A 10,113-nucleotide genomic window follows, 5' to 3' on the forward strand; every position below is an offset into this window, starting at 1 on the left:
TTCTGAGAGGCAGGATGATGAAGCCATGGTTAGGAAGAATACCGTATTCCATAGAATGGGGCAGGAAGGTTGGTTGCTTGAAGGACAAGGATATGGAAGAGTCTTGAGGTCTGGGGCAGCACCACAGGGCTAGTTGCAGACACACAGTAGGACTATAGTGGACTTCCTCCAGCAATGTGAGGGCATGGGGGCGTGGGGGGAGACAAGGATGGGAACAGTCACTATCTACAGTCACAGCTAAGTCTCTCCGGACTAGACTACCTTTCACCCAGTGAAATGGCTTGTGGAGGGGCTGGAGAGATGGCTCGGCCCTTCAGAGCACCAGCTGTTCTTCCAGAGGACCGGGTTCCATTCCCAGCTCCTACTTGGTAGCTCACAACCATGTGTGACTCCAGTCCCAGGAGATCCAAGAATGGGAAGGATTCATGAGGGAAGACAGCTACCCAGGGGACTGCAAATGAGGACGGGCCCCTGGGCTCCAGTTTGAGAGTGTGGCTGACCTAGAGTATGCAGACAGTCCCAGGATGGTTAGGGGTGGGCTTGAAGAGCTGCCTGCCTCCAGCTGAGTCTTGAGACACTCCTGCAGGTCCTATAAGGAGATGAGCCACCCTCCACTGTCATTAGCCCAGGGGGTTCTTTTCTCTCTTTCTCGCTTCCTTCCTTCCTTTCTATCTTTCTTTTCTCTCTCTCTTTTCTTTTCTCTTTTTTTTTTTTTTTTTTAGATAGGGTCTTATGTAGTCCAAGTTGGCCTCCAACCCAAAATGTAAACAAAGATAGCTTTGAACTCTGGATGCTTCTGTCTCTGCCTCCAAATGCTACAATTACATGCTTGGCTTACATGGTGCTGGGGATTGAAGCAGGCAAATATTCTGCTAACGGAGCTACATCTGCAGCCCCCACCTGACCCCGTTTCTACTGGGTTTTGTTTTGAGGTAGGGTCTTGCTGTGTAGTCCAGGCTGACTTGGCACTTGGGACTGTCCTGCCTCATCTCCTAAGTACTGGGATCACAGGCATGTACCATCGGCCCCAACTCAACCCATTCCATATACTCCTAGGGCCTATCTTGGTCCCCCATGGGGTGGAGCAGAGTCTGGCCTACTCACTCCAGCCAGGCTCAGACTGGAGGGGGAGCAGTGAGACAAGATGGAGCCCACATGTCTGTCACACAGCACCGTCTCTAAGAATTGCTAGGCAGACTGAGGGTGGTTTTTGTTTGTTTGTTTTTGTTTGTTTGTTTGTTTTTAATAAAGAGCAGAAGAAAAATGAGGTCTTGTAGAAAAAGACGGTGAGACTGCTAACAAGCCATTCTCATGTCAGGGTTGTTTTACGCAGTTCATGCAGCAGGTTATGGAGTCTGCCTGTTTTAACTTCCTCTAAACATTGGTGGCACGGGAAATGTCTCTTGTCACCCACACACATGAGAGGTGCAGCGGCCTGCCAGGACCAGCCACCTGCACCCCTGTCCCTTTACTCTAGGGAAGTCCCTCCTACTGCAGGACCTGAGAACTGGCTGGCAGCCCCAAGCTCCGAGTCCTCTGACACTGCGCCCTACCAAGGGTGGCAGGGATTGGGGTCACGGGACCGCCCCTCGATCATCCTGTCCCTTCTTCTCCATCCCATGCCTACCCATGAAGCTCAGTCTCCTCCCTGTTCAGTATCCCCGATCCAATAGCTGGGAGGGGGACCCGCTCCTGTCCCCGGGACGCAAGGATGAACGCGTCCCCCACACCCCAAGCACTCACCCTGGCTCCCAAGCCCTCAGTGCTTAGCTCCGGCTCCCGCTCGGCTCGCTCGTGCCTGGCGCTCGTGCCTGGCAGCGTCTGTGTTGCGGTGGCCCTGAGGCCGGGCCAGGGCGGAGGACCGGCCCCCTCCTTCTTTCCGCCTGCAGCGGCTGCCTAGGCAACGTCGCGCCGCCATCACGTGACCCACCCTGGGTCCCGCCGCGGACCATGTGACCTGAAGAGCTGGGTGGGGACCTACCTCTCCAAGATCTAGGTGGTCTTCGCCCTAGCAGAGTGCTGTCATCCCCGTGGGGCCCAGGTGGGTGGGTCAGAGCGTGGGAGAACGCGGCTCCTAGCAGAGTATCGCTAGGGGATGCCCAACATCTGTCGTAGGCAGCACGGTGGGGACAGGGTGAGTGCACTACAGTGGAAGAGGGGTACAACGAAGGCTCAGCTCGACTACATCCTGGTTTACCCAGGTCTGCAGTGACACCGTGCACAACTGTGGCCACCCAGGTGGCTCCTGGTTCTAGCAAGACTGTGAAAACCAAGGAGCGCCTGTGTAAGGGGCCTGCACTAACCGCTGAGCTCCGCGCACTTCGTGGATGGCACGAAGGGTGGTTTGGGCGCTGCGGTGGGTGCGGCACGCCCTTCCACTCCCTGCCGCAGCCACCCCCCTGCTCTTAACCAGTGAAGTCTGGGGTTTTACAACCCAGAAACTCAAACAGGAACGGTCTTAACAGGAAGTGCACGCCAGGTAACTCTGAGAAACAAGAAGGGATCGCATCAGCCCCGGGTGGGTGCCTCGTGGCCCCTCAGAGTGCTTCCTATTAGTCTAGGGGGCTGTTGCTGCGCGCTCTATATAGGATTTTTCCATCTGTCGCAGCAGTATTGGACTGTGACACATTTACCCAAAGGAAGGAAAAAGTCCATTCGTGTCCAAGTTTCCTGACAGCTGGGCGAGTAGAGATGTTGACTGCAGTTTGGACATGAGTCTCCGCGCTCATTCACTTAGGACAGGTGAAACCCTCCCTCCCGGCAGCCCCAGGCCGCACAGGATCTGCTACCGCCCCAGCTCCACTTGTTTCTCAACTTGCCGACCTGAGGTTTGAGCAAATGAAAACAGGAAGGAGACATTTGGTAAACTCCAGCCATTGCATCACGGATGACATTCTTTCGACAAGGGGTTTTTGCTTATTGCGGTTATTAGGAACCCTGGCCTTGGAGTAGGATGTTCCAGTGCCAGGCAGCAAGGCTCCTCCACCACCAGCACAATTATCTGGCATGTCTGGACAAAAATGAAATGCCAACTGTAATTACCAGTCCTCCAAGGAGCCATTTTGATAACCAAACACAGGCAACAAACAGCACTTAGTGTTATTCGGTTTACTCTGTCCCCAGAATGAAGGGAGACAGCCATGGTGTCAGGTTGAAAGGAGAGCCCTGGCAGTTGGAGGGTCCCCCATTTCAGGGTCCCAGGGAGCTGATGAGGGGTTACACAGAAGGAAGGAGGCTCAGGATGCAAGGTCTCTTCTTGGGACATTGCAGCATTATCTGGGCTGTTTGCCTGAAGTTGGTTTGTCTTGACAAGTTACTTCCTTTACTTAAAAAAACTTAATTACATTTTATTTACTTAGTGGGGGTGGTGTTGTGTGCCAAACACCACGTGGAGGTCAGAGGACAACTTGTGGGAGTCAGTTCTCTCCTTCCACCATGTGGGTTGAACTCAGGGGTCAGGCTTGCCAGCCAATGCTGTGTAGTCAGAGCCATCTTGCTGGCTCCTGTACTTTTACTTTTCCTAAAGCTTCAGTCAGCTGTCAAAGACATCAGTTCAAAAAACATCAATTCTTGGACACACATAATGAAAGCATACAGCATATCCTCCTCAATCAATGAATACTGTTCCTGTCTTATTACACAGCATCACCCCAGTTTCTGTGGTCAGCATGTCCAGTCCACTGGCTCTTTACTCTGTCCCTGTCACTCATGGTCTACCTGGTGTGTTCCCCAACACAGTTTAGAACTTACTATCAAACATCCTAGCACATGTTAGACTTCTGCAGTTAACAGAATACCTGAGGCTATGTTACAAAGACAAGAAATTTATTTTGGTTTGCACTTGTGGAGACAGAGGTTCTGGCAGCATGGTGGGAGCCCCCCACCCTCACCCCAGACTGCCTCATATGGTAGGGATGTGCAGCGATCATGCTGTGGTCTCTCTTCCTTATAAAGCCACCAGCATTCAACTGCAGTGGCCCCACCCTAATGACCTAATCACTTTCCAAAGGCCACACCCCTGAACACACAGGTAGATTACATCCCCACCCTCGTTATTTAACATCTGGGGGATTAAACTGCATATGGGGTGGCAGCAAATCACAGTACTTACTCTGACCTTTCTTGCTCACTTTCTTCCTGGGTCTTGCTGAGAGCCAAGCCTTTTCTGCCGCCTTTTGTCCTCGCTGGAGACCTTTCAGCCATCTTTTTTTTCCAAGACAGGGTTTCTTTGTGCAACATCCCTGACTGTCCTGGAATTCACTTTGTAGACCAGGCTGGCCTCAAACTCAAGAGATCCACCTGTCTCTGCCCCCCCCCCCCATGCTGGGATTAAGAATGTGGGCCACCAGCACCTGGCCCAGCTATCTTCTTAACTTCTGACCTTCACCTTTCCCCACCTCATTTCTTAGCAGAGCTGGCATCCCTTCCTTCCCCACCCTCAGCAGTCCACCGGAAGGCTGTTCAAATTGAGGAGGTAATCTCAGTGATGCCATGCAGAGTTTTTGTGTTTTGAGACAGGTTCTCTCATGTAGCCCAGGCTAGCTTCAAACTTGCTATGTAGTTAAAGGATGGCTTTGAATTCCTGACCTTCATCTCACATGCCAGGCTTTATAGGCATGCCCTGCCATGGCTGGTTTGTTTGCTGCTGGGGATGGAGGCCAGGGCTTCATGTAGGCTACCAAGTAAATCACAACATCCTCAGACCCTTTGTTGTTCCCCCTTTAAGACAGGGTTTCTCTGTGTAGCTTTGGCTGTCCTGGCACTCCCTCTGGAGACCAGGCTGGCCTTGAACTCACAGAGATCTGCCTGCCTCTGCCTCCTGAGTGCACCATCACTGTCCAGCCCCCCCCTTTTTTTAAATGATTTTCAAATTTGTGTGCTCGTGCAATCTCCTTCTCCCCCTCTCCCTTTCTCTCTCTTATGCCTGTGTGAGGATGCCTGAAGAGGAAGTTAGATCCTCTGGAGCTGGAGTCACAGGCAGTTGGCTGTGAGCTGCCTGATGTGGGGGCTCACAACTCCGTCCTTTTTAAGGACAGCAACTCCTCATAGCCACTGAGTCGTCTCTCCAGCCCCTACGACCCACTTTACATCATTCTGGACTCTTGTCCTCCCTGGCCAGCCCAGTCCTTCTGTCAGAAGTCTCTGGGCTCTCCCCAACACCCCTGTCCCTAAGTCAGGATGCCGACCCCTCTGGGGGCATCACTGCCACGGCCTTCCTCCTAACTCCCTTCCAGTCCACACTCCATGGTAATAGATCTTAGAGGCCCTTGAAGCCCCCATACCCCAGCCTCTCATTGAGCACTTGCTTGGCTTTCAGTAAACATTTACTATACTCTATGGAATGAGGAAGCTGAAAAGGGCCTCTCTGGACTCCCTCCAGGTTGATTTCTAAGAGTGTTCTCTTTATGGAAATACATGCTAATATATGGTAATTACAGCTCACTTTAGTGGAGGACGCCAGAGAGTAAACAGAAATTAAGTTCCAAAGGGGAGAAGGAAAAAGACTGCTTGGTTCTTGGGCCAGGAGGGAAAGCAGTCTCTACACAACCTCCTGTGCTGCCTTGGGAAACAGCCAAGGCCCTGGTCCTACAAAGCCAGGCTTGGCTCTCCAAGTCCCAGAAATGCCACTCCTTGTCATGGTTCATTTTAATTGTTAGGGCTGGAGAGATGGCTCAGTGGTTAAGAGCATTTGCTGTTCTACCAGAGGACATGAGCTCTGTTCCCAACTCCCACATGGTGGCTCACAACTACCTGTAACTCCAGTTCCCAGGGCCCCAATGCCCTCTTATTGTCCCATGGGCACTGAGGCATTTGGTGCATATACATACATGCAGGTAAAACATACACACACACACAAAAAAAACTTGTCAAAAAAAGTCTTGGGGCTGAAGAGATGGCTCACTGACTGCTCTTCCAGAGGACCCGGGTTCAATTCCCAGCACCCAGATGGCAGCTAACAACTGTCTGTAATTCCAAGATCTGACAGCCTCACACAGACATACATGTTGGCAAAACACAAATACACATTAAAAAAAAAAGTCTTGCCAACTTGACACAACTTAGAATCACCAGGGAAGTCTCAATGAATGACTGTCTACTTTAGTTTGGCTTGTGGTCACATATGTGGGAAGCTGTCTTTTTTTTCTTTTTCTTTCTTTCTTTTTTTTTTTTTTTTAAAGCCCTGGCTGTCCTGAAACTCACTCTGTAAACCAGGCTAGCCTCGAACTCACAATGATCCCCCTGCCTCTGCCACCCAAGTGCTTGGATTAAAGATATCCAAGGCAACTTATAAAAGAAGACATTTAATTGGGATTTTCTTAGTTTCAGAGGGTTAGTCCATGGCCATCATGGTGGAAACATGGCGGCAGGCAGGCAGGGTGCTGGAGCAGTATCGAGAGCTTACATCTTATCCACAAGATGGAAGCAGAGAGAGCAGAGACTGGGAATAGTGTGGGTTTTTGAAACCTTAAAGCTCACCCCCAGCAACACAACTCCTCCAACAAGGCCACATCTCTTAATCCTTCCTAAATAGTCCCCTGGATAGGAACTGAACATTCAAACATTGAGGGGGGAGCTATGGGGAGTCATTCTTATTCACACCACCATGTATTATGTTTGCCTGAATGTATGTTTGTGTACCATGTGCATGCCAGGCTTCAGACACAAGGAGGCATGAGATTCCCTGGAACTAGAGTCAGACAGTTGTGCGCCAACATGTCGGTGCTGGAAATCGAACCCAAGTCCTCTGAAAGAGCCTTCTCCAGTCCCAAATTGTTTTTAAGTTAACTGATGTGGGAAGACCCATCCCACTGTGAGTGGGATCATTCCCTAGGCAGGGGGAGAAGCTGAGCTCAGCACAGGTGAGCAAGCATGCGTTCATTTCTTCCTATGTTCTTGACTGTAGATGTGAAGAGATAGCTCTCTTCAGTCCCTGCCTTGACAACTCTACGATGATGGACTGTAACACAAACTGTAAGGTAAATGGACACTTCATGTTTAATTTGTTTTTTTTCTCAGGTTTTTAAATACTCATAGTATCAGGCTGGGCGGTGGTGGCACACGCCTTTAGTCCCAGCACTTGGGAGGCAGAGGCAGACGGATCTCTGTGAGTTCCAGGACAGCCTGGTCTACAAAACTACACAGAGAAACCCTGTCTCTAGAACAAAACAAAACAAAAAACCCAAAAAACAAAACATATCAGAAACAAAACAAAAGTACTCATTTAAATCAATTTGACAATTTATCTAAAAGATTAAGGCTGTAAACAAGTAAATTTAAAATACCCATGGCTCTTTGCAGGGTGTCCATGGTGGCACAGCTTCCTTCCATGGCAAGAACATGCCTAGACTGATTCCTTTTCTTACAGTAAGCTTTAGATATCGGTCATACACCCCTGGGACACCATTAAGTGACCCTGGAACACAGATATGTGGGAATCTTAGTGGGGAAGAGACCCCAGCCTCAGAATGTACCAGTTAACTTGACACTCAAAGACAGGCTCTCTTGGGACTTGGTGTGGACAGAGGACAGCAGGGTCACCTAACTCATGGGCACTTGAGCAAGGAAGACAAGACAGGAAGCAGACAGGCATTGTCAGGAATGTTGATTGTACACAACTGTGGATAAGGTCACTGAGGCCAACTTGGCAAGGAAGATCCCAGTGGCCAGTGACATGGGGGGAAGTGAAGGGGCCAGGTCCTTGCTTCTCTGCTGCCATGATAAACATGGACCTTCCCCGGGGGGACAGTGACATGGGGGGAAATGAAGGGGCCAGGTCCTTGCTTTTCTGCTGCCTTGACAAACACTGACCCTCCCGGGGGACAGTGACATGGGGGGAAGTGAAGGAGCAGGTCCTGCTTCTCTGCTGCCGTGATAAACACTGACCTTCCTGGGTTGCTCTCACCTGAGAAGGAACGGTTTATTTGGCTCACAGCTCATAGCCCATCATCAAGGAAAACCAAGGCAGGGATTGAAGCAGAGACCATGGAGGGACGCTGCTTACTGGCTCATCCAGCTTCTTTTCTTACACAGCCCAGGCCCATGTGCCCAGGGATGGCACTGCCCACAGTGGAGTGGGCCCTTCAACATCAGTCATCAGTCAAGAAAATGCTCCACAGATGTCCCCAGGCCAACCAGATGGAGGCGATTCTCCACTTCTGCTCCTTCTTCCCAGGCATGTCATTTGCGTCATGTTGACAAATACTATTATAGGGAGAAAACCAAGGGCCCTGGCTCTAAGGAACCCTACTCAGCATCCTAACACAACACTTGGAGAGATCTTGTAAACAGCAATGCCGCCAAGAGAACCAACAGGCACACAACCCTGGCCGTTAGGCAGACCGATTATATGAGCTGAAACAAGGAGTGGGGTTGCTTCTTTCTGCCTCATCTGGACACATGCTGACAGGTACTGCAAAAGCACTCCAAGTATGGATTTGTGGGCTACAAACACAGGTTAGCGAACAGGCAATTCACAATAGGAAACCCTGAATGAGGGTCAGCTCTACTCAAATCTATTTTTTTTTAAAGCATTTCACTGCTTTCTTTCTTTCTTTTTTTTTTTTTAAAGATTTTATTTATTTATTAGGTATACAACATTCTGCTTCCATGTATATCTCCACACCAGAAGAGGGCACCAGATCTCATTACTGATGGTTGTGAGCCACCATGTGGTTGCTGGGAATTGAACTCAGGACCTCTGGAAGAGCAGTCAGGGCTCTTAACCTCTGAGCCATCTCTCCAGCCCTCAAATCTATTTTTTAACTTGTTTAGATTTTATGTATTTTGTCTGCCTACATGTATGTATGTGTATAACATGCCTAGTGCTCATGGAACTCAGAAAAGGGCACCAGATCCTTAAGAACTGGAGTTAATGGATGGTTACAAGTTACTATGTGGGTGCTAGGAACCAAATTCAGGTCCTCTGCAAGAGCAGTCAGTGCTATTAACTGCTGAGCCATCTCCCAGCGCCTTACTCAACTCTATTTTATGAAAGCTGAGGAGACGGCTCAGTAAGAGGGCTTGGTGTGCAAGCATGAGGACCTGAATTCAAATACCCCCCCCCCCACACACACACACTAAAAAGCTGGGTGTGCATGCCTGTAACCCCACTGCTGTGGAGGTCAAAGAAGATGACTGCTGGGGCCTACCAGCCACCAGCCTCGGAGACCCTGTCTCAGGGAGCAGGATGTCCCATGACAGTGATGCTCTCTGGCATCTAGAGTATGCACATAGGCTCATGAACCACATGCTGTCACACACAAAAAAGCAATCTTTTATGAAGATTAATCACAAACACCAAGGAGGGCTGTACATTCTCAGCCCTGGCAGAACCAGGTACCCTCCTCTGCTGAAGTGCTGCTACCAGACAACTCTCCCCAGGACACCATATCCACAATGGTCCTAGCCACACTGGCTGGTTCAACCCTGGACCCACCATTTTCAACAAGAGAAATCTTATTTGGGGAAATTCCAAAAGAAATCTAATGGAAGGGCAAAGAACATTCTACTCTAAATGACTAGGTTGCCACACACAGTGCTTAGCACATGTCTGTCAAGAGAGTGAATGAAAAGGCCTACCTTGTAGGTAAAACAGGATCTTCAGAGACAAGGTTTGCTCCGCCTGAGGAGACCAGGACAAGCGTGCTTAGCTTCTGAGGGGGAGACTAGGCATGTTTGGGGTGAGATGGCCACACTCACCAGGCTTTCTGAGACACTTATGCTATATATGGCCTGGGGTTCATTGCCAGGATTCTCTCAACCCATGAGCCCTCAACAAGCATATAATGGCAGGATCCTCCTCTTTGTGGCTTTGGGGGAGGCTGGCAGTATCAGCCACCCGCCTCAGTGACGCCACCTACTTGCTCTATTTCCCCAAACAAATAACAGTCTGAAGATAGACCGAGAGTCAGCTAACCTAGAGAACTGATAACCCCTTAGCCAGGAATGTCTCTCCAGATGCTTCCTCCTGGAATCCTTTTGTTTAGTCATTTCCAAGCTGCCAGACACGTGTTGAGTGCGGCTCTAGGCCAGGCAAACTAAACTGGCAGAGGCAGGAAGGGACTTGTCCCTGGCTCTGAGGCAGCAGAGGGAAAGACTTTTAGGTCCAGCCCC

The sequence above is a fragment of the Cricetulus griseus genome, chromosome 4 (genome assembly GCF_003668045.3).
Source record: "Cricetulus griseus strain 17A/GY chromosome 4, alternate assembly CriGri-PICRH-1.0, whole genome shotgun sequence".
NCBI classification, from domain to species: domain Eukaryota; kingdom Metazoa; phylum Chordata; class Mammalia; order Rodentia; family Cricetidae; genus Cricetulus; species Cricetulus griseus.